At 44.3% G+C, this 25,282-nt stretch overlaps 1 long non-coding RNA gene across 1 annotated transcript; it reads right to left on the bottom strand.

Annotated features, from left to right (window-relative positions):
• Positions 1 to 606: 606 nt before the first annotated feature.
• On the bottom strand, positions 607 to 19,649 carry LOC128327506 (uncharacterized). Its single transcript, XR_008308653.1, has 3 exons — positions 19,617 to 19,649; positions 8,795 to 8,930; positions 607 to 713 (listed from the first exon to the last, which is right to left on the bottom strand). It is a non-coding gene; the product is annotated as an uncharacterized LOC128327506 (long non-coding RNA).
• Between the last annotated feature and the right edge of the window lie 5,633 nt (positions 19,650 to 25,282).

Below are 25,282 nucleotides of genomic sequence, written 5' to 3'. Positions count from 1 at the left end.
TCCGCTCATCAGACAATCAAATATTGGGAGCTCACACGGCTCCTGAACTAGGCAAGGAGGCATCTCCTACTCTGTTATTCATCACGTGAACCATCCTCCTACATTACACTAGCTGTAGGGAGGAACTTGTGGAAGGTTATACCTTTTACTTGCCCAGTTCCACGCGTATGGCCAGTGCTTCACTTCTTGAAGAACAAAGAGCTTTAACTACAGTCCAGAGGCGTAACTATAGGGGGGGCAGGGGGGGCACGTGCCCCGGGCGCCATCTTTTCTGGTCACGTGGGGGGCGACGCCATGACAATTTTTTAATTTTTTTTTTTTGTTGTTAATACAAATGTTTCCTGCTCAGTGCAGCAGCGCTGCAGCAGTCAAGGGAGTGCGTCGGCACCCCCTCCCCCACGAGCGGTCCCTTCCGTGCCGCCCGCAACCCCCCCCCATTGCTTTGCTGGTGTCTGGCGGCCAGTCAGTGGCCTGGCTTGGCGGCGGCGGCGGGCGCTTGTGAGGAAAAACCTAAGTATAATGTAGTATGTTGGGGGCGGGGGGGGCATTTCAGTGCTTGCCCTGGGCGCCACTTTCCCTAGTTACGCCTCTGCTACAGTCTTCAAATGCATCACCAAATATGATTCCAAGAGGAGACTGCCTTGTCAGAAAGGCTCACGACAATGACATATCCTTCTCCATTCTCTCAGGAGACCCAAGGTGACAGTGACATTCTAGAAGAAAATGCACACAGTAGACCAGGTGGCAGAGGCATAAAGACACCCTACATAGAACAATAGTGAACAAATTTCATTGTTCATTTCACGAACAAATGAAAACTCAGATGTTCTGAAGTGGGTTTTGATATCCCTCATGATCCACTTCAAGTGGATTCCAGATATATTCCCATTCTAATATTACTTGATTGCAATGTACGATCCAGCCTACTGGTTTATTTTCAAAGGAGGATAAATTTTAAAACCTTGTCTGAAGTACTGTTGAGTGAACTGACATTTCAGATGAGTCCAAAAGTCACAAAACATACAACTGAAAGAATAAATGCTGTCAGCCATAGGTGACTGCCATGAAGAAGATGCAAGCTGAAATTTACTGGAAATAAAACTGAATTCCTTATCTGACTCACGCTTATGAGTCATTGCTTTACTGGAGGGAGTTTAAAGGTAAAGTGAGTTTATAAGAGGACATCAAACTGCCATCCAAACAACAGAGTAGGACACTGAACTAAAATATGAGATAGAGCTTCGAAAAATACATATTGTGGTATGAAATTAATGGGATCAACTGACTGGAATGTTGAATGTATTCATAACTCTTCATGTTAATCATTTCAGTAGTTCTAATACGTGCATTACATATTACTCTAATATATGCATTCAGCACTCACATTTCTATGACTGCATTGTTAGTAGCATTAGTATTAGAGTAGCATTAATATTAGAGTATTTTATATTAATTATACTACAAGTCTTTCGGGGATCAGGGACCAATTCTCCAAGGTTTGGAGCAAACAAAAATGTATTAGACAAGGACTCAACCATCCCTAGGCTACTTTTATCAATAGTAAAGAGAGGGTGTAATTAATCTAAGCAGTTCAAAGGACTAATATCAGTAGGGATGAACACACACTGCGTTTATATGTGAACAGAGTAATCAATAATGTTGATTAACCACTTTGGAGAGCTATCCAGATATAAAAGTTCAACCGCAACAAGATAAAAGCTCGTAAGCAAGCTTCCCCTGCTTCAAGGTTCAACCCTAGTATCAGATAGCTGGCAATTGAAATAAATCTCAACTCATATTAAACATCTGGGTCTCTTAATTCCTAAAAAAATTAGGCAGATAGTAACACTTAATCTAGGTTGCTACATTGCTATGGTCTCAGCTGACTTGCCCAGATGATATTCCTTGACCATTTTTTTATTGGCGTGGGGAGTATACATACTGAAAATGAATGTCATTCCCAGATATTATCTTTTATGGGACTTCCAATGTTAAAAAATGTTTTAATAAAACACATATTGAGCCCTTTCTCATGAGAAGTGAGAAAAGGCTACATGGTTTGTGGGGAGGGAGCCCTAAAGAGCTTACCTCCTGCAGACAATCATTCCTCCTTCCCTGGGCAGGTGGGTCACCTGCTCAGATGAACACTGGCTGCTGCCGGCAACTCCGAGGGTTGGGGTGCCAGGACGCATTGCTTCAAGGACACTAGAGCTTAAATAATGCACCGTGTGAGTGTGTGGTGCATTATGGGGATCTCCCCTCCCCTCCCCGAGTCTGTTAGCAGCCACGGTGGATAATCTTAAAAATGAGGTTAAGGGAGCGCTCGTTTTAAAGGGAGTTTAAATAGGCAGGTTTGCTGCTGTGGTGCCTCCGGGATCGGTCCGATCCCGGCAGTACACATGCATGTGTGAAACCAGGCAGGGCTCCCTTAGCCCAGCCCATTTTGCATGCGCATGTGAATACCCTCAGTGGCTGACATCAATGCATTAATAAAGTCTGCAGGGATGCAGCGAGAGCCCTTGCACAACTCCTTCAGTCCTCTTGAACTTGCACAGCCCATGCTCCAGAAGTGCTCTGTATGAGTGGGAACATATCGCTGTGGGCTAGCAATGTGTTTCCACCACCCTGAGCCTTTTGGAAGGGCAGTATAAAAATTTAATGATAAATAAATAAAAATAAATAATAGCACTTCCAGACTGCTGAAAATACCAGGAAGTATTAGCACTCTGGTGCAACAGTGTGAGCACTGCAGGACTGGAAGATCTGTGCAAGGACTCATGCTGCATCTCCACAGACCCTACTAATGCACATGCTTTGTTAATCAGGATGTCAGCCAGTGTCCTCAAAAACTTTCTATGGGAATCTATTGTCAAGCCTAAAATAGGATATAAAAATGCAGCTTCCTCCCAATGAAGGTGGTTTTGATTTATCAAATGTACAAGTTTATCACAGTCCCAGGAGCATAGGGAGGCTGGTGGCAGCCCATGTGCAGCTTCCGCCATGGCCCCCTGGCCCCGCCCCAATGTCTGACATCAGACTCAGGGGGCCAGCTAGAACATCCCCTCATCTGACACCAGATGTGGGGGTGTGGTCTGCCTCCCAAATGGGGCCACACAGCCCTGTTTGGAAGGGAGATAGTCCCGCACTGCATTGGGCAGCGTGGGCCAGAGTGACTCTCCTTGCCTTAAAGGCAGGAAGAGCTGTTCCAGCTGTGCTGCCAATGAAGCACGAGCCATTCTCCCTCCTAAACGGGGCCATGAGGCCCCATTTGGGAGGGAGATTGATTGGCCCCGCTGCATTGGCAGCGAGACCAGGAGCGGCTCTCCCTGCCTTTAAGGCAGGGAGAGTAACTCCGGCTGCTCTGCCAATGCAGTGCAGGCTGATTTCGGCTTCAAACGGGGCCGTGCGGCCCTGTTTGGGACCGAAATAACATCCCCCCGCAACTGACGGGGATGACGGGGCCAAAATAACATCCTCCTGCATCTGACGGGGATGACATACACAGAGGGCGTGTCTGGGGCCGCACTCATAGCCCTGATTGGTGGCGACCTGGGTTCTTTGTACCCGTTCACCCAATGGTGGCTCCGCCCCTGCATAGTCCTTTCTTATTAGCTAGTTTCAAGCATTAGTCATTAGGCAACCACAAGGGCAAAGGTTGGAGTGGGCCCAGAGACGAGATTTTAAAATGGGCCCCTCGTGGTATATTTATATACAACTTTTCAACAGTGGCAACAGCCACTGCAGGGACAACAGCACTGCTGTGCTGCAGATGGATAGGACCAGCAGAGAGCCAGGCCGCAATCATGTCTTTCTGTTTCTGTAGAGCAAAACTGAATGTCAAAATACCTTCTGTCCACAAACTGCATGTAATGGGTGGTGGTCCTATTCCCAAAAGATCAAGTTAAACATCAGTTTTCCCCCAATATAAATAACTGTACTACCTTTAAAAACAAGAAAGCACTTAGTGAATTCAAAAGTTCTATTTGCTAATGACTATCACACTGTTTGGGCTGGCCAATTTTTCATGCATGCAGCTTGACAACTGAGCACAGTCAGACATTTGTATTAAAATGGTTCAAAGAAACAAATCTCGAAAAAAGCAAAACAAAAAACCACTTGTCCAAAAGTGGGTTCTGGCTCAGTTTGTAGTAAATATAAGTGGTCATAGATGGTTTAATTTCAAATTGGCCTATACCTCAGGATGGTATGCCGCAAGAATGGTTGAGGGACATAAAATATTTAGAGGAAACCCCTTTGAAGGTGGAAAGGTTCTTCTGTATGTAGTAGCAGTCTGTTCCCAAAGAATGAACAAGTCAGGCAGCGAGCAGGCACTATAGATGGGGGAGGGGAAGGTCTTACCTGCCCCTCCTGTGTTCTGTTGCTACCCCCCACCATCTCTCTGTGGCCTGATGCCATCACACAGAGACAGCCACGCTGTCTCTGCTGCCAGTAAAGATCTGCTTGTAGCACTCAAGATGGCGTCCGCAGTGTGAGGTCACCCCCCGCGGGATTCTGGGAACAGGGAGATTCCTGTTCCCAGCTAGCTACAAGCAGATCTTTACTGGCAGTCGCACCGGGCCTTGGGAAGGATACATCCAGGCAGACATTTAACAGGGACTTTTATGCACAGCAGGTTTTACTGCGGGTTTATGGGGAGGCTTTACTGCAAACTCAATGTTTTCCAAAAAAGCCCGCAGCAAATTGTGCAATATTTTTTAGCTCAGATATAAATCGGGCTACATTCTAATGCACAGTGAAAAACCCGAATTGTGTGTGAAATGCTCCCCAATAACTCGCAGAGACTTTGGGGTAAATCTAGCCAATATGTGAACGCACTCCCTCTATTCTGGAGGAGATGCGAGTTAAAGGGCTTCAAAAGCCCTGTGTGAAAAGCTTCCAGGTGCAGCTTCCCTAATGACTTCCTTGAGATGCCCTTGATGAATTTCTGCTTCATGCATCTCTGATTAAAGCAAAATGTGGGTGCATGGAGCCTCATTTCTAAAGCCATCATCATATACCAGACTGTACAAAGTCTTTACAGCTCATATGGTGCAGAAGTTAAGATGGGCACCTTAACTTGCAATTTCCATTCTTTTTAGAGCACGAATGAAAATGTAAAGCATCTTAGCTCTCATCTTAAAGGTTTTTGGATTACTGAATTTCCAGGTGTTTTGAAAAGGAAAATCTAATTAGACACTATGGGAGAGAGCTTACCCATGTTGGTTAAGTGCAGCCTTCCCATTATTAGGCAGTATACTTTTGATGCAAAACCTCTGTGTTCAAAAGCAGTCTGCCACGACCTTACATGCCACCACAAGGCCCTAGTCATCTCACCTCTGCCTTGCATTCCCTGGCAAGTATCCAGAGGCTTTGGATAGAGCAGTATTAAAATGTAATAAAGTAAATAAATAAATAAATTGTAAAATTGCCACCTCATTGCTGCCATATGTGCCTTCACAAGTCCCTTCACCACCCTGCCCTCACTGTCTCATATAGCTTGTAAGGGCCCCTGTTACCTTGCTACCAGTTTGTGCTTCCTCACAAGCATTCACCCTAGCTTGAGTTCTCTTCCACAACCCATTGCCACCTCTTTGCATTCCCTCACAAGTTCATACACCACTCCACCACAGCCATGGAAGCAGCACTGGGAAGGACACTTCCCAGATGTCCCCATGTGCTTTCCCAATGCCCCTGTGTTAATTCTAAGCCCCATGGGCTCTGCTTCCTGCAGAAGAGGCCCTCCCAGCACCAAGAATGCAATGAAATGCACCCAGAGGCGTATCTAGGGGAAATGGTGCCTAGGGCAAGCACTGAAATTGCGCCCCCTGTACAAACATCTGACACCCATCTTTCACATAACTTTACCACAATATCAGCTGAAAAATACAAGTCAAGCTTGTTAATCTTTTAATATTTCAAAAACGATTTAGCAGTGGATGTAGCCAGACCAAAAAATGCTGGAAAACTACAGATTTCAGTATGCTGGGGCTCATGCAATACCCAAATACTATGTGGAGGTGTACTTGGAAAACTAAACAGAAGTGCCTGTCTAATTCTCTACTGTGCATTGTAGCATCACTATTATATAAGTTTTAAAAATAAATGGAGAATTTGACTTTTCCCAGATACTCTGAAAATAATTAAAGGATATGCAGAGTAAACTGTGTCACTGCTTGGAATATATTCTAGTCTTTCAGAAAGACAGTTAAAATGAGAGAAAGAGAGCAAGAAACTCCCAGTGGGCCTTAATACTAAGGATTTCACACTGATTCAAAGACAAACTCACCATTCATAGCCATATTATTAAGACATCACACATAACTCACTTATTACAAGAAGCAAAGTAAGAGCAAATGAATACAATCCTAGCTTATAAGTTTCAGCTCAGTATTCACAAGCCCTGATTCTCTGTACATAGTGCCAATCTGAATATGTGTACAGTGACTTATATTATATTGATTTTTTTAAAAATATCTGTAGCCCCTTTGGGGGGGTTCCTAAAGGCCGTGGAGGGAGGTCTTCAAAGGTTCCCCCTCCCCCTGCTGGCCTCTAGGACCTCGCAGGGACCATTTGAGCATGTGCAGTGGCCATTTTGTTTTTGGCGGCCATTTTTTTCAATTTTAAAAAAGGGCGCGCTCCCTTCAGGTGGTGCCCGGGGCACGTGCCCTGCCTGCCCTACCCTATATACGCCCCTGGATGCACCAGAGATGGCCACAGTGGAAGCAGCAACAGGGGAATGCTACAGATGCATTGGGATTGCAATGCCCAATGAACAGCCCTAGTAACCAACACTTGTTTTCTAGAGTTTAAGGGTCAGTTTCTAAACTGCTGCATCTTAGCCACTTTCTGCACCAGATCTGAAAGGCTGGTGTCCCTTAGCTGATGCCTGCAAACTTTCAGGAAAACAGGGCAGACAATTTAGATGTTATCACCAAGAAAATATTCAGGGCTTATAATGTTAGAATGCTGAAACAACTCCTGCATCTTAATTATATTAACAGATCTGTGACATGAGAAAAGGTTCTTTGGTAGGGTATTCCCTCTGAAATTGGAGGATAAATTTCTTTTTCTTAAAAACACACACACACAAACAATGTTGCTTATTAATAACAATTGTTTTAACAACAGTGTTCAAAATTACAGTTTCTTCCCAGAAATGCCCCATAAACCTCATACTTCTGCTTGATTTAATAATTCCTTTAAGATGATGTTATCAGCAAAACAGTGGAAGGCCTTAAGCCAATCTAACTGAAATAGTAGGTCTTAACCTTCTGAATTGTGCCATTTAAAAATCAACATTGAGGCTATTCCCACGATCAACAGGAAGCGGGCTAAGGGAGCTTAGCCTGTTTTCCGTGGATCGTGGGAACCATCAGGCTTGTGGGCTAGCCCAGTGCTCCCAAGGTGGCTAGCCCACCTAAAACACCTTCCCCTTAAATGAGGTTAATGGAGCAAGTGCTCCCTGCAAGCATCCTCCTGGGCTCAGGGGTCTCTCGGAGGGGATACCTCCTCCCTGAAGCTGTCCAGGAGCCCCGCAACCTTCCAGCAGACAATCAGTTAAAAAGGTTTAGGAGAGTGCTCACTCTCCTAACCCCGTTTAAGAGGATGGCTCTGGATGCGGGTTTGCCACCACGGCACCGCCAGGATCAGGCAGAATCCCAGCGGTGCACACAAATAGGCAAAAGTGGTCTGGGCTTCCTTAACCCAGTTTTGCCCACTCATGTGAATAACTTCAGAGTTGAAATCTCATCGATCTGGAAGAAAGAATGGGGATGGCTGTTTTCAGTTCTCAACCAAACAGCTGATTGGTGCGATTTCTGCTTTTTGGAAGAACACATGCACACCTCTGACTGTTTGGTGTGCTCTCTGTTGGAGATCAGAAACTAAATATTATTTTATTCTGGACAGTACATGTGCCAGCTGGGGTGGTCAGTATAATCGGGGCGGAGGGGGAATGCTCATTGTAATTTTTGTCAAGGTGCTAACATAGCTTGGAGACACCAGGGATGGAAATATCAACTGTGCAAGCTGTGTCTTTAGCAAGCCCTTCCAAGAGAGAGGGGGAGGTTGTATTTTTTAGCTTGCTCTTTATATTCCTTAGCATCTTTTGGGTTTTGTCTCTTTGTTCTTGCTATTGTCACTGCTGTGAAATTGAAACCTCTAATGAAGTATGTGCCTTATCTATTTATTATTTAACATATTTATATCCCACCCAACACTTATGTCCCTGGGTGGCTCACAATAGAAGACAAATTACAACAAAATAAAAAGGATAAAAAGACTGACAACAAAATACAGATTACAACAAAATAAAAAGGATAAAATCACAATAATTTAAAATTTAAACAATTTTTTCAACTATCAAAACAGTATCTAGTTAAAAGCCTGGGTGAACAAATGTGTCTTGACTGACTTTTAAAAAGTTGTCAGAGATGGGGAGGCTCTTATTTTGGCAGGAAGTGCATTCCAAAGCTTTGGGGCAGCAATAGAGAAGGCCCATCCCTGAGTAGCCACCAGACAAGTCGGTGGCAACTGCAGACGAACCTCCCCTGATGAGTGACGGGGCTCATAGTGAAGAATACCCTGGGCATATGCTGTTTAGGGCTTTATAGGCTATAACCAGCACCTTGTGTTTTCCCGGAAACTTACTGGCAGCCAGTGTAGCTCCCTCAATACTGGAGTGATATGGTACCGTATTTTATGGACTATAAGATGCTACAGACTATAAGACGCACCTTAATTTTAATCCAGTTTTTCAGAGTTTTAACATATTAAACTGTTATCAAAACTGTACCGAAAAGTCCTGCTAGCTCCAGGAAAGGACTCTCAACCTTGCTTCAGTTTGTTCTCCTTTCTTCTTGCCTCAGATAAGTCCTCTTTCAATTGCTCCTACTCCACTCCTTGTTTTCTCTTCAACCTCGCTTCTGACCCTATTAAAAAAAAAAAACACCCCTCTTTCATTTTCGAGCTTTCCTTCTCCTCACCAGAATGCACATACCAGAGGAGGGAACGGCCACCACTTCGGCTTTCCTACTTCTTTGCACATTCTTCAGCTGAACATGCTTGCAGAAAGTAAAACAGGAGGGAGAGCTTATAACAATGGTGTTGCTGGTGGTGATGTAAAACTTGCACGATCGGGGGGGAGGAGGAGTCCACGGCCCAAGTGGCAGAGGGTGAGCTGGAGCGGCAGTCCCCAGGCTGCATGGGGTTAATAGAGGGTCGCCCCCCAACCCCCTCCTTTAGCATCCATACAGGCTTTGCCAGGGGATAGCCCCCCCCCTCAAACCTGTTGGGCAGGCAGTCCCTAGTAACACACAGTGGTGCACCTAGGTAATTTTGGTGCCTGGATTGCCCCCCCCATGAGCCCCTTGCATTATGGGGGCCTCCTGCCGCCACCCCATACCACTCCACCATGGTCAATGTGCACGGCCAGGGGGCAGGATGAACTGAGCAGGCCACTCCCCATTCACACCATGGGGCAGGGGAGGCCTGCTTGGCTCCCCCCCCCCCCCCCCCCCACACACACAGGCCACACACATTGGCAGCTAAAATTATGGAAAACTTTGGCGGTTTGGTGGGAAAGGGTGGACGCGGGGTGGCAGGCTGAGTGTCCCCTCTCGAGACTCCCTTGACCCTTGGAGCCCCCCGGACCTTGGAGGCCATGGACCAGGGCCTCAAGGTCTGGGGGTAAGAACAACTCTGGTAACACATTTCCTTTCAGTCCTCCTATTGTCACCCATAATGATTTTGTGGAGGACTCTGGTCCATCTAGGTTTTCTAGCTCTCTTTTTCTAGCTCTCTGATTTGCTCCTCTAACTTCAACTCCAGGTCACTCCCAGTGGTTTGATCCAGAGAGCGACAGCATGTCCCTATTAACACATTTGTGTTAGACTTGTGTTTGGGGCTGTATACAAATATGTTCAATAAAATAAAAACACATTTCCTTTCATTCCTCTTATTGTCTCCCATAATGATTCTGTAGAGGACTCTGGTCCTCTGGGGTTTTCTAGCTTTTGGGGTACTAAAGTAAAGTAAAGTGTGCCGTCAAGTCAATTTTGACTCCTGGTGCCCACAGAGCACTGTGGTTTTCTTTTGGTAGAACCCAGGAGGGGTTTACCATTGCCTCCTCCCATGCAGTATGAGATGATACCTTTCAGCATCTTCCTATATCGCTGCTGCCTAATATAGTACCAACGGGAATTCAAACTAGCAACCTTCTGCTTGTTATTATTATTATTTATTATTTATTTGTTCAATTTCTACACTACCCTTCCAAAAATGGCTCAGGGTGGTTTACACAGAGAATTAACAAACAAATAAGATGGAACCCTGTCCCCAAAGGGCTCACAATCTAAAAAGAAACATAAGATAGACACCAGCAACAGTCACTGGAGGTACTGTGCTGCGGGTGGATAGGGCCAGTTACTCTCCCCCTGCTAAATAAAGAGAATCACCACATTAAAAGGTGCCTCTTTTCCCAGTAAGCAGGGGTTAGTCAAGCATTAGTCAAGCATTTCCCCGCTGTGCTATTAGGTGGTGATACTATCCCTTCTTTAATATACAGTAGTACTCTACTCCCCTCCCTGTCCTTTCTGTAGAGTTTGTATCCAGGAATAACAGAATAATCCACTGGCTTTCATTGTCCCACCAGGTTTCCCTTATGCCCACTACATCTATGCTTTCATTAGCAACCAAGCACGGGATTCTAACACAATAAAACATTTTTAAAACAACACAACAGATATAAATATATAATGGTTCTAATCGCCAAATATAATAGCATACAGTGGTCCCTCGACTTACCAAGATAATCCGATCCGAAGGCACGTTCGTAGGTCGGAATTTTCGTAAGTCGAAAAGTGCATCCACGGAGGTCCGGAACACTCGTAAGTCGAGGAAACCGCATCTAAAAATTCGTAGGTCGAGGAAGCCGCATCTAAACCGGCAACGACTTCCGGTATTTTTTGTCGTTCGTATGTCGAAACATTCGGATGCCGAGTGCTTCGTAAGTTGAGGGACCACTGTATATGAATTAACTAATCTACACTGAAAAATGAAGCATGTTTCTGTTAGAAGTGAGCATTCTAAAGCATTTCTCTTAGCACCACAGTAACCTCTTCTGGTCACTAGAGGCATGAGGAGTTATGTTAATAGGTATCTCTTGGTCAGTTAGGAGTCAGAACTGTTGTTGCTGAAGGCTAGTGCCTGTTTGGCTAAGTTGGCAGTGGGGCTATTCCCATGATCAGGCGAAACTGGACTAGGGGAGCTTCCTGGCGGTTAACCCACCAAACCAGCCCTCCCCTTAAACCAGGTTTGTGGAGCGAGCACTCAGCAAAACCGATTTTTAAAATTGTGAGTAGCCGTGGCGCTGCATTAGTAGACCTCCCAGTGGGAGGCTGAAAAGCAGCCTCCTGGCTCTGGGGTCTCTCCAGTATGCCCTGCGCTCTCACGCAGGGCATACTGGAGCTTCCAGGGGCCGCGCGGCCCCCCAAACTCCCCAGCCCCTGCCAACTCTGTCACGGAGCCAGCAGTCGTGTTGGCGGCCGATCTGGTCACCCAGGGCTCCCGCCCTGCTCATCTGCGGGGAAAGCAGGCTTAGCCCGCTCTCCCCGCAAAACTGGCAAAAGCGGGTCTCACTGATCGTGAGTCCCGCCTCATAGTCTCTCTTGTAGCATGTGATGTTTTAGTTTTTTAATAAATCTTTGTTTGTTTTTTGAACTCAACCTAATTTCTCCAGATAATCACTTGAGCTGAACTTCTTTATCACCAGAACATACTCTGCTGCATGAAGGTTTTAATATTTCTCTTCTCACCCCTCAACGGTTTGTATAGATTATGATTTAGCAGACTTATTGATTGATAGTAGGCATCCAAACAGACAGACTGGCAAAGTAGTACTAATTAATTTTTGGAGTTCTACTTTTTATTGATTTCTCCCCCTAACATTAATATTATTTTAGCTCAGCCTTTGTAAAAATTGCATTATTTCAGCAGATATTGGGTAATAAAGGCATTAGGTAGAACTTAAAGCTAGATCCGTTCAGTAAGCATGCAAATTCATTTGTCAACATTATTGTGACTAATTGAGAAGTGTTCACGTAGAAAAAATATGCTGAACATCTGGGAAAAGGAAAAATCATTTAGTACAGGAGTTCTCAGACTTGCATCCCCAGATGTTATTGGACTACAGTCCCATCATACATCCTCTGCAGAAACAGTGTGGCTAGGGATGATGGGAGTTGTAATCCAAGAACATCTGGTGATCTAAGTTTGAGAACTCTAGACCTAGTCTAATCCCATGCAATAAAGCAGATCCTTTATACTGAAACAGATTTATTCTAGTTCATGAAACAGAAGTATTTCACGTAGAGGGACTAGGTCTATCTCTTGTACACAACTAGTGGGAATAAGCAAACATCACAAGTTTGTTTGTTTGTTTGTTTGTTTGTTTGTTTGTTTGTTTGTTTGTTTGTTTGTTTGTTTGTTTGTTACATTTCTATACCTTCCAAAACGCAAGTTCTCTGGGCGGTTTACCATCAATAAAAACAGCCAATAAAAGATGAAAACATTTCAACAATTAAAATTAAAAAGTTAAAACTATTAAAATACAATTAAAACACAATTAAAACTGTATCTAATTAAAAGCCTGGGTGAACAAGCCCCAGTATGCACAGCCCCCACAAGCCCCAGTATGCCCTGCGTGAGCACACAGGAAATACTGGGGAGACCCCCGAGCCGGGAGGCTGCTTTTAAGCCTCCGGGCTGGGGGTCTTCTCGTGAGTAGGCGCGGCGCGAAGGCGCGCCACGGCTACTCACGATTGCAAAAAACAGGTTTGCAGGAGCGCTCGCTCCACAAACCTGCTTTTTGCCATGGGGTTCTCGAGCGGGTAAGCCGCTCCAGAACCACCGGGCTCGGCTGCAAGCCCGGTGGTTCTGACGACCAACAAAAATCGGGCTAGCCTCTGCTAGCCTGATTTTTGTTGGTTGTGAGAATAGCCCCAGTGTCTAGAATTCCAGAACCCACAATATTCCATGAGTAGAATCAAGCTGTTTTGCCCATCCTTACGCATAAGCTTATGCACAGAACACTGTTTCTGCAGATGCAACAAAGTCTTTTCTTAGTGCCATGAGTCTCTGAAGTAGGGCAAGGGGCTCTACAGCACTCAACAGCAACAGAATCAAGCTTTTATGCAAAACATGCCCTATAAGTATGCAATACTTTACATTCCATCTACAACTTGCTTCCTACAAGGCCAACCTTGCCACACATACCCCATCCCGCAATTACCACTGCCCCAACGTCTCATCATCCATTGTTCCATTATCCACGGCTATAGCCAAGAACGGAACCCCCACAGATAATGAGGGCCACCGGTCATAACAAATAGTAACAAACAAGCGGTAGAAGCAATCCAACTACATTGTAATTTGAGCCATTTGACTTGGCCTAAGTAGATGGGGGCCTAGACTGAGCCTCAGCCTGCAGCAGGTAAGAGGGGAGAGGATGCATGGTGGAAGAACATAGTGATGAACTGGTGCATGTAGATGGATGGATGGAGCATACTAACATGGCTGTAAATGCTTAAGTGGATGCACAGGTGGAAGCTATGTTCATATGGATGTATGGATCTGGGGGTAGAAGAGAGGGAGTTGCAAAATCATATGTGTGTCTACTCAGAAGTAAGCTCCAGTGAATTCATGTTCTGGATGGGGATATGTTCTGGATGGGGTCACACTTCCCCAGAAGGAACAGGTACGCAGTCTAGGGGTGATTCTGGATCTGAGCCTCTCCCTGGTCTCCCAGGTTGAGGCAGTGGCCAGAAGTGCCTTCTATCAGCTTCGGCTGATATGCCAGCTGCATCCATTTCTTGAGATGAACAACCTCAAAACAGTGGTACATCTGTTGGTATCCTCCAGACTGGATTACTGCAATGCACTCTATCTGGGGTTGCCCTTGTATGTAGTCCGGAAACTACAGTTGGTCCAGAATGCGGCAACCAGGTTGGTCTCTGGGTCATCTCAGAGAGATCATATTACTCCTGTATTGAAGGAGCTACACTGGCTGCCGATATGTTTCCGGGCAAAATACAAGGTGTTGGTTATAACCTATAAAGCCCTAATCAGTTTGGGCCCTGGGTATTTAAGAGAACATCTTCTTCATCATGTACCTCACTGGCCACTGAGATCATCTGGAGAGGTCCATCTGCATTTGCCACCGGCTCGTCTGGTGGCCACTCAGGGACGGGCCTTTTCCACTGCTGCCCCAATGCTCTGGAATGCGCTCCCTAGTGAAATAAGAGCCTCCCCATCTCTGACAGCTTTTTAAAAGTCTTTAAAGATGCATCTGTTCACCCAGGCTTTTAATTAATATTGTTTTAGTGCTTTTAATGCTGTTTTAAAATATTGTTTTAAATATTTTAAATTGTTGTAATGTTTTAAACTTTTTGTTTTTGTTTTAACTAATGTTTTACTTTCTGTTTTTATTTTGTTGTAAACCACCCAGAGACGTACGTTTTGGGCAGTATAAAAATATGTTAAATAAAAAATAAATAAAAACATATTCCTCGCAGGTAAATGTGCATGAGGCTGCAGTCAGAGAGAGAGAGAGAAGGAGCAGAGGGGAATATTTAGAAGTATATGAAAGAAGAGAGGTATGATTTTAATAAAAATAAAGAGAAAGGGGAGAAAAGGGACACCATCAGGAGCTTTGCTGTAGGTAGCAGAGTGTCTTGGAACAGCACTGCCTTCCTAGCTTATAACTCTCTCTTCAGTGACATGAAGATTATGGGAAAGGACCATTGGTCAGTGATAGCACACATGCTTTACAGGCAGCAAGTCTCAAGTTCAGCCCCTGGCATCTCAGATAAGAGAGTTGGGAAAGGCCTGTCCAGAGACCATAGAGAGTCACTGCTAGTCACAACAGACAGTACTAGACTGGATGGACCAATGGTCAGGCTCAGGATAAAAAGGAGGACAGTGCAAGAATTTATTACTGGGAAAAGTCCCAACATATTTCAAGGTGATAAACATATTCTTCTGGGGACTATGAAATACAAACATGGAAGTATTAAAATGTCGAGCAGAAAATATATGCTGGTTTCACATCCTGCTGGTTTTGTGCTGCTGGTTTATCTTGTTAAATCTGCACATGCTTTTTAATGCAGTTTTGCATTGTGTTCATAATGTCTGCTTGTACTTTATTTTTACTTTAGTTTTTCTGACCATGTATTTTCTTTCCCCAATTTTAATGCCTGTTTGTATTTCATTATCCCCTGAAGAAGAGGTTCTCACCTCAAAACGTGTCAGGACTTTTCCCAGTAATAAATTGTTGTACTGTCTCTCCTTTCTCTGATTACTCCAGTGTGGTACCATCCATTTTGTCTATTTCTAGGCTCAGTATAAGACAGTTTCAAATGGTATCTCCCAAAAAAGTGCTTGCATCTAGCATTTGATATTAAAAAGTGTGGGAAACAATTGATCCAAACAACAGCTTCAAATATCTAATGAGGATAAATATAGTGAGAAACACCAATTCATTTTCTCCCCTAAACAGTAAAGTAGAAGAATATTCATCTTTATAAACTTCATCTGCTTTCATGGCATAAAGACACAGTTGAATGTTCATGGCTGGGAGTATCACTCCAGGGCATTCACACACATTGATAGCTGCTCATATAAGCACTATCCCATACTTATCTAGGGTCACTGCATAGACATAAAAAAGAGCACAATATCAACAATGTATCCATCCTAAGGTATGGTGCATGCCTGTGTACTATGCATCAAAGATCAAACTGGTTTCACCATGCTATTTCCCCCCTCGCACATACCTGGTTAGATTCCAGAGAACACACCCTGCAGCTAGAGGTAAAGAATTTGGCAGCTATTACAGCTCATACAGTTTCCTATAAAACTGTCAATACTGTAATGCATATCAGTAAGTAGAACTGCTACTGGGGAAAATACAGTATATGGAAACAATACAAGGAGGCTATTCACATGATTTTCTACAATCGTGAGAACTACCGGGCTCGGCTGCAAGCCCGGTGGTTCTTGAGCGGGTAACCCGCTCAAGTAGCCTGCCCCTAAAACCGGGTTTGCAGAGCAAACCTGGGTTTTTTTATCGTGAGCAGCCACGGCACAGCTCCACGCCGCGGTTACTCATGAGTAGACCCCGGCGGGAGTAGACCCCCATGAGTAGACCCCAAAAAGCAGCCTCCCAGCTCAGGGGTCTCCCCAGTAAGTCCTGCGCTACACGCGGCCCCCAAACTCCCCAGCCCCCGGCGGCTCCGTCACAGAGCAGGCAATTGTGTGGGAGGCTGATCAGGCCACCCAGGGTTCCCGCCCTGATCATTAGGGGTGTGCATGGAACCAGCTGGACCAGCCTCAAACCAAGTTGGGCCATTTCGGTCCAGCCCCCCATTGAACACAACACCCCCCCCCCCCGGACTGCCAGGTCCTGTCCGGCCGGTCCGCGAATGTTCTTTATTTTTTTTAAAAAAAAAAATTAAGTATATTTAAAATACCTTTAGCCCCTTCGGGGGGCTTGCTGAGGTCATGGGGAGGTCCACGCTGGTTCCCTCTCCCTCCGCCAGCTGTCCTTATCACCGCCGTGGCCCGCCGCGGCCAAATAATTGACCATTTTTGGCGCTTTCGGGCCTCCGTATGAGCGCATGGCCGCCCACAGTGCCCACTCACAGAGTGGCCACCCAGAGCGCAAGCTGCTCTGCGAGGGCATTGGCACATGCATGGCGGCCGCCAAAATGGCGGCCGTGCGCTCATACAGAGGCCCGAAAGGGCCGAAAATGGTCAATTACCCGGCCAAGGCAGGCTGCGGTGGTGATAAGGATGGCCGACGGGGGGAGAGGGAACCTGCACCCCCCCCCCGGCAACCTCAGCAAGCCCCTCGAAGGGGCTAAAAGGTATTTTAAATATACTTTAATTTTTTTAAAAAAAGGAAATTTGGACACCGGCCGGACAGGACCCGCCAGTCCGGTTCTGGTCCGACGGAACCGGGGGGTGGTTTGATTCGACCCCAAACCTCCGGCCCAGACCACCGGACCGGTCCGCACATCCCTACTGATCATCTGCAAGAGCGGCTTAGCCCACTCTCCCCGCTGAGCTTCCTGAACCGGGTCTCACTGATAGTGAGACCCGGCTCAAGGTCTCAAATGTAATGATTATGCTTGTATATCATTCTTCAGATCAAGGATTGCCATAAAATCAAGACAAATCAAGGCAGCAAACAAGGAGTTCTTTCATAACAATATGAAATTAGTTAGACTCAGAGTCAGTTACTTAGCCAAGAACACCCAGTGACCTTCAAGGCTGAAAGGTGTCACCTGTGTCTATTCTATCCATGACACTACATTGGCTCTTACGATGTATGTGAGTAGTTATCCCTTGACATACATGAAACAATTGATTGTGTGTACTTGAGAGAATCAATCTTGGAAATCCACAATTGGCAGCACTCATTTGAGCATCTGTTCCATACTTATCTGGGATCAACCACTTTTACACATCACAGATTGGTTGGATGAACCCTCATGTTGTGCTAACAAACAGTAACCTTAGTTATCTGGAGTCTTGAAAATACAGGGGGGCAGGAACCTAAGCTTTATCACTGTGCAATAATCAGTTGGCCATATGTCAATAAAGAGGAGTCATTTTCAATTTGCTGTCTTGTGGAACTGCGTTATGGATGGCAATACTGTGTAATATTTTTTTTACTAATTCCTTTTACTGTTTTCATGAAACTGAAATGTCACTCTTCATGACATTTCAAAGGCCCACACATTTTTCACATATACTGGCTTGCAAAATGTGACAGTAAATAAAGATCCAACATAAACATGGAGCTCCCCTTCAGCAAGGAGGCTGGTTAAGACAGATAATAATGATGCATACCAAACATATGCTTTGTTATATACATCTGTCAAGTAGCGATTTTAGAGTTTAGTCATTGATAACCAATACTGTGAGAAGGACCATCAGGGGGATAATAAGCAAACATAACATATCATGCAATTGCACTATTAAGTAAAGTGAACTCTAACTACTCTGGAACAAATGTATTGTATTTTCCAGATCTCCAATGCCACAATGGCCCTTCCTAGACTATGACTGTGTTCCTCATCTCCTTCCCTAGTGTTGATGCTTGCACCATGTGTGCCAGCTTTTAATTTGTGATACAGGTTCGCCATCTTTGTTGTTGCCTTCATCAACATGCAGTGACACCGTATCAATATAAACTGCCTCACTGTCTTTGGAAACCCCAGTTTTTCTAGTGAATAGACTTGTTAAAAAGCTTGGGTGAATAAATGCATCTTTAAAGACTTTTTTAAAGCTGTCAGAGAGATGGAGAGGCTCTTATTTCAGCAGGAAGTGCATTCCAAAGTCTTGGAACAGCAGCAGAGAAGGCCTGTTCCCAAGTAGCTACCAGACGAACTGGTAACGACTGCAAATGGACCTCTCCAGATGAGCACCAAATCCCTCCTGGCATCTTGCATAGCAGGTGAGTCACTACATGGAATGCCGGGCAGGATGTCACAGCTTGCAGCAGCTTGCAGATGCTAGTGGGATCACAGATAATGACTTTTTAAAAGTACCTCTCCCCCTTGCCCGCCGCCCAGCGCCACTCTCACCAGCCACCTCTGGTATATGGCTCAACAAAAGCTTTCCCCTCATTTCTGGATCATCTCTTGAGTCAGCAAGAATTTATTGAGGTGAAATACTCCTGAGCCTCTCTTGTACAAAGAACACTATAGAGAAAAATGTGCAAAACATTCACCAAGCTCCACTGCTGAGCACTTCTTCAAATCTCACTCAAAGAAGAAGGGTTTTAAAATGTACGCAACCCCTCCAACGGCATCTGCTTTTGAAATTGTGTCCAGGGAATCTCTCCAAGAAATGGGGCAACCCTATATAGAGTATACTACAAGTGTTTACTATTACTACTACTGCTACTGCTGATATTTATATACCACTCTTCAACAAAATTCTCAAAGTGGTTTATATTAAAATATTAAAAATAAAATAATAAGATGCATCCCTGTCCCTAAATGAGCCCCTGGTGGCGCAGTGGTAAAACTGCTGCCCTGTAACCAGAAGGTTACAAGTTCGATCCTGACCAGGGGCTCAAGGTTGACTCAGCCTTCCATCCTTCCGAGGTCGATAAAATGAGTACCCAGAATGTTGGGGGCAATATGCTAAATCATTGTAAACCGCTTAGAGAGCTTCGGCTATAGAGCGGTATATAAATGTAAGTGCTATTGCTATTGCTATTGCTATTGCTATAAAGGGCTCACAATCTAAAAAGAAACATAAGGCAGACACCAGCAACAGCCACAGGAGGAATGCTGTGCTAGGGCTGGATAGGGCCTGGATAGTTTACTGCCCTGAGAGTTTCTGACAGAAAAGTGGGAGATAAAAGTTTCAACAAACAAAATAAAATTCAGGTTTTCCACTCTCAACAAACCTCTTCCCTATTAAGTCACCTGCCACAGAATCCTCAGACACAGCAGAAAATTCTGGGATACATCTAAAGCTCCTCATGTAAAGCAGTATGCCAACACTCACCTGCAACTACTAATGACAGAAGAAGCTGACCTCACCTTATTCGTTGGCAAGCTTGTCTTTCATTATCAGTCTTCTCACAAAAGAATGTTAATAAGCTGGGGTTTCACAAAACACAGTTTATAGTAGTTTACGGAACCCAAATTAGCTGTGAAATTTTGCTCAGAGTAATGTCTAGCCCAGGGGTAGTCCTGCCCTCAGGAGCAAAAGTAAACGAGTCTGCTTCTTCTGCATGACAGCCCTTCAGGTATTTGAAGACACTGATCAAATCTCCTGTTAGTCTTCTTTTTTCTAGATGAAACCTACCCAACTCCTTCAACCATTCCTTGCAAAATTTGGTTTCCAGATCCGATGCCATCTTGGCTGCCCTCCTATGAACCTGTTCCAGTTAATCAAAGTTTGTCTTAAAATGCTGGCCCAGAATGAACTCAGTATTCGAAATGAGGTCTGATCAGCATAGGATAGAGTGGAAAGATTACTTCTCGTGATCTAACAACAGCAGCAACAACAACAAAAAATATTTATATACTGCTTTTCAACAAAAGTTTCCAAAGCGGTTTCCGTCAAGAAATAACAAATAAACAAGTAAGATGGAACCCTGTCCCCAAGGGGCTCAGAATCTAAAAAGAAACATAAGATAGACACCATAACAGTCACTGGAGGTACTGTGCTTGGGGTGGATAGGGCCAGTTACCCCCCCACACACACACTAAATAAAGAGAATCACCATGTTGAAAGGTTGCCTCTTTGCCCAGTTAGCAGGGGGTACTAACTGGGGTAGTACCCCTGCTAACTAACAGGGGTAATGATGTGATCTGGACACTATGCTTCTCTTAATGGATCCTAAGATTGCATTTGCTTTTTTAGCAGCTGTTCCACTCTCCTGGCTCATGTCAAGGAACTATTAATTGGATAAGTATAGGAAATGGGACTATCTCTAAATACTTGAGGAGCCAGCATGCTGTAGTGGTTAGAGTGCTGGACTCGGGGAGACCCGAGTTCAAATCCCCATTCAGCCATAAAACTAGCTGGGTGACTCTGGGCCAGTCACTTCTCTCTCAGCCTAACCTACTTCACAGGGTTGTTGTGAGGAGAAACTCAAGTAGGTAGTACACCGCTCTGGGATCCTTGGAGGGAGAGCGGGATATAAATGTAAAAATAAAATTAAAAAAATTGAGAAGTTGCAAGTGGACTCAGGCAAAACTGAGTTCTGTATCCGGCTCAGGGACTAGGGATTTCACTTGTGATTTTAAAAAATTCAACAAAACAATAAAAATAATAGCAAAATACAGGAAATTTCAGATGTACTACATTGTCTACATTTGTGAAAGTTCCCTTTAAAAGGTGGAATAAAAATATGTAAATAAATGCATATTGTAGCAGAAGTCTACAATGCATGCACAGACCTTAATATCCCAAAAGATGTACAGACCTTGAAAACTATGCAAATAAGTGGCAGCTACCACACATATATCTGTATATTTTATGCATACCAACATTTATGGTAGTCGCTACTTGCATATTTTGTGTACACATATTATAAAGCCACGCAATATTTTCTTATTTTAGAAAATCCTCAAACCTCATTGATCAATACACTAAAAGAAAGCATTAACCTTCCCCTTTTTTTAAAAAAAACTGGTTTCTTGCAGTGCTTCATTTGATGTACTTGTAATGACTCTCTCTTTCCAGTGCCTCTGGCCATCTATAGTTTATGTTTTCCTTCCTCCCAAGCACAGCAGTGAATATAGTACATTCTTTTTAAAAACAAATGTGTTGCAATAAACAGTTTGCTTGATAGCATTATCTGTATAATAGATGTTCTCTCTGTGTAGTGGAGATGTTATAGATACCAGTTTAGACAGCTGATGGTAACAAGTTGATCTCTTATTTCTCTGTATGCAAAAAGGGGGCTTACTTTTCCTGTGAATACACAAGTATAGGTGAAGAACCTCTGAAGAACTATTTCCAAGTTTTGGCCATAGCAGAGACATTTCAAACCAAAGTAAAACATGTTCTTTCAAGCAGCAGTTATAATGATCTGAGGATGAAAGCTAAACTTGAAAAGAATGTAAATAACCTTTCTAATGCTGAACAAGCCAAAGACAAAACCAGTCACAGTTTTCTTGAAACTTTTCACCTCATCATGAAAAGGTACTATTCAGCAGTCTTTGGCCACATGAACAGGGATAGACGTCTTCACCCATTATGAAGGAGGGGAGAGAAGATAATGCAGCCCCACACTGCTGAAGCAACTGAAGAGTGCTCCCTGTCTTATTCTGCTGCACTGTGCAGGATAATGAAGCTACTTCAGAAAGATGAAGATGCATTTTCTCCTTTCCTCAATGAGGGTAATGTTGCTTCATTGTAGTGACAATGCTACCTAGCCTAATCTGATTGGGGGCAAAGAATTGTGATGTCAGCTTGCTTGCTGTGTAATCCCCAATTAGCTGGGATCACATGGTGAGGAGGAAGAAATGGCAATGGTGAAGAGGAGAAGTGACTGAAGGCAGCTATGAAAAAAGCCAGAAAAGTATGTTAGAGAATTTCCAGGCAGCATTTCCTCTTCCCGCCAAAAGGAAAAGGAAAGACTGTGCTGTTGAGTCGCTATCAACTCCTAGCAATCACATTCCATGTGATTTTCTTGATAGAATACAGGAGTGGTTTACCAGTGCCTCCTCCCATGCAGAATGAGAAGATACCTTTCAGCACCTCCCTCCCTGTATCACTGCTGCCCAATATAAGTGACTACAGATGTATTTACTAGGCACAGTCTGGAAAACACGCTGGCAGGGATTTGAACTAACAGCCTCTTGCACTCTAGGCAAGCTGTTTTCCCCACTGCGCCATTGCAGCCACCAAAAGAACACTTTTAATCCTCAAAATTTCAAAGTATGCATACTTACTAAGAATACCAAGAAGGTGAGTGGCATAAAGGGAGCCTGGCGGGGGGAGGGGGAACCTCCACTGACCCCTCCCTCCCCCCCACTGCCTCCGACAACTCCCCCAAAGGGGGTAAGTAAAAATAATAATAATAATAATTTTATTTTGTAAAAAAATCTGTGAAGCCCACAAACAGTCAGGGGGTGTTCGGTCCAGGGTCAGACTGAACAGGGGATGGTTCGGTTCAACCCCAAACAGTCAAACCGATAAGGTTCAACATCAAACCTGTTTGCATATCACTAGTAAGAACTAATCAGCCTACTTTCCTTTCACTGTCTCTACATCTGGACTAAATTTGGTGCAAATCGAGGTCCAAAAGTTAGACCTCTTGCACCTCAAATGTTCATGTGTCATCATCTTAGATCGGGGTGGATGTTGTCATTATAAACTGCACCACTGAGGTGCCCCTATGTGTTATTCATGACAGCTGTTCCAAATTTGATTCAAATCAGTTAGACAGTAATCAAGTTAGTGCACTCGTGCCTTGAATGTTTATGCATCCACCATCTTGGATCAGGGTGGGTGACATCATCACAAACTACACCATTGGGGCATCCCTATATGACCATTCAGCTGTAGAAAATTTGTTTCAAATTGGTTAGACTGTCTGCAAGTTACTGCACTTGCAGCTCCAAAGTTTACATGTCCACCATCTGGAATTGAAGTGGATGACATTATCACAGTCTTCGCCGTTGAGGTGTCCCTACAGCTGCAGCAAGTTTGGTTCAAATCGGTTAAGCAGTTCACAAGTTAGCCCACTTGGGCCTCAAAAGTTTACATGTCCACCCTTTTGAATCAGCGTGGATGACATCATCATAAGCTATGCCATTGTGGTGTCCATGTGTCACTCACTGCAACTGTACCCAATTTGGTTCAAATGGGTTAGGCAGTCCACAAATTAGGCTGCTTGTGCCTCAGATGATCACGCTGCCACCATCTTCAGTTGGAGTGAATGACATCATCACACATGCCATTTGGGTATCCCTATGTGTATCTATATCTGTAGCAAATTTGGTTCAAATCGGTTAGGCAGTTCACAAGTTAGCCCACTTGCACTTCAAAAGTTTATGCGTCCGCCGTCTTGGATTGGGGTGGATGACATCATCAAAACTATGCCATTGAGGTGTCCCTATGTGTCACTCACTGCAACTGTACCTAATTTGGCTTAAATTGGTTAGACAGTCCACAAATTAGCTTGCTTGCGCCTCAGATGTTCACGCAGCCACTATCTTGAATTGGAGTGGATGACATCACACACCATGCCATTTGGGCATCCCTATGTGTCCCTACATCTGTAGCAAATTTGGTTCAAATCAGCTAGGCAGTTCACAAGTTAGCCCACTTGTGCCTCAAAAGTTTATGCGTCCACCATATTGGATTGGGGTGAATGACATCATCACAAACTATGTCGTTGAGGTGTCCCTGTGTGTCCCTACAACTGTATCCGATTTGGTTCATATTGGTCCAGGTGTTGCGAAGTTGATAATGGGGCACACACGGACACACACACAGAATGCCAGGTGATCTCATAAGCCTACTGGAAAGTAGGCTGTAAACCAGCAAATCACCTGGGCCAGATGGCAACCATCCAAGAGTCCTCAAAGAACTCAAATGTGAAATTGCTGACCTCCTTGCAAAAATATATAACTTATCCCTACAATCGGGCTCTGTACCGGAGGACTGGAAAATAGCAAATGTAACACCCATTTTCAAAAAGTGATCCAGGGGCAATCCGGGAAACTACAGGCCAGTTCAAGAAAATCAAGAACAAAAAGGCCAATTCCAATGCCAGGCCAGTTAGCTTAATGTCTGTTCCAGGCAAATTGATGGAAAGCATCCTCAAGGATTAAATTGTAAAGCACTTAGAAGAACAGGCCCTGCTGGGGGAGAACCAGCATGGCTTCTGCAGAGGTAAATCTTGCCTCATGAACCTTTTGGATTTCTTCGAGAGTATCAAGAAGTGTGTGGATAAAGGTGACCCAGTTGACATAGTATATCTGCACTTCCAAAAAGCTTTCGACAAATTCCTCATCAAAGTATCTAGAGAAAACTTAGCAGTCATGGGATAAGGGGACAAGTACATGTGTGAATTGCTAACTGGTTGAAGGAATGTAAACAGAGGATAGGAATAAATGGAGAGTTTTCACAATGGAGGGAAGTAAGAAGTGGGGTCCCCAAGGGATCTGTACTGGGACTGGTACATTTTAATTTATTCATATTACCCCAGATTAAAATTGGGGTAAGCAACGAGGTGGCCAAATTTGCAGATGATACCAAACTATTTAGGGTAGTGAAATCCAAAACAGGTTGTGTGGAGCTCCAAAAGTATCTCTCCAAACTGGGTGAGTGGAAGACAAAATGGCAAATGCAGTTCAGTATTGGCATGTGTAAAGTAATGCACATTGGGATGAAAAATCCCTGCTTCAAGTATATGCTGCTGATGGGATCTGAGCTGTTGATGACTGACCAGGAGAGGGATCTTGGGGTCATGGTGGACAGCTCATTGAAAGTGTTGACCCAATGTGCGGCAGCGGTGAAAAAGGCCAATTCCATGCCAGGGATCATTAGGAAGGGGATTGAAAATAAAACTGCTAATATTATAATACCCTTATACAAAACAATGGTGCAACCACGGAGTACTGCCTACAATTCTGGTCACCACATCTTTAAAAAGGACATTGTAGAACTGGAAAAGGTGCAGAAGAGGGCAACCGAGATGCTCATAAGAACAGCCCTGCTGGATCAGGCCCAAAGTTTCACA

This window comes from Hemicordylus capensis, chromosome 5, assembly GCF_027244095.1.
Source record: "Hemicordylus capensis ecotype Gifberg chromosome 5, rHemCap1.1.pri, whole genome shotgun sequence".
Taxonomy (NCBI): domain Eukaryota; kingdom Metazoa; phylum Chordata; class Lepidosauria; order Squamata; family Cordylidae; genus Hemicordylus; species Hemicordylus capensis.
Note: the sequence above shows the minus strand (reverse complement) of the source record. Positions and strands in the feature narration are given on the sequence as shown.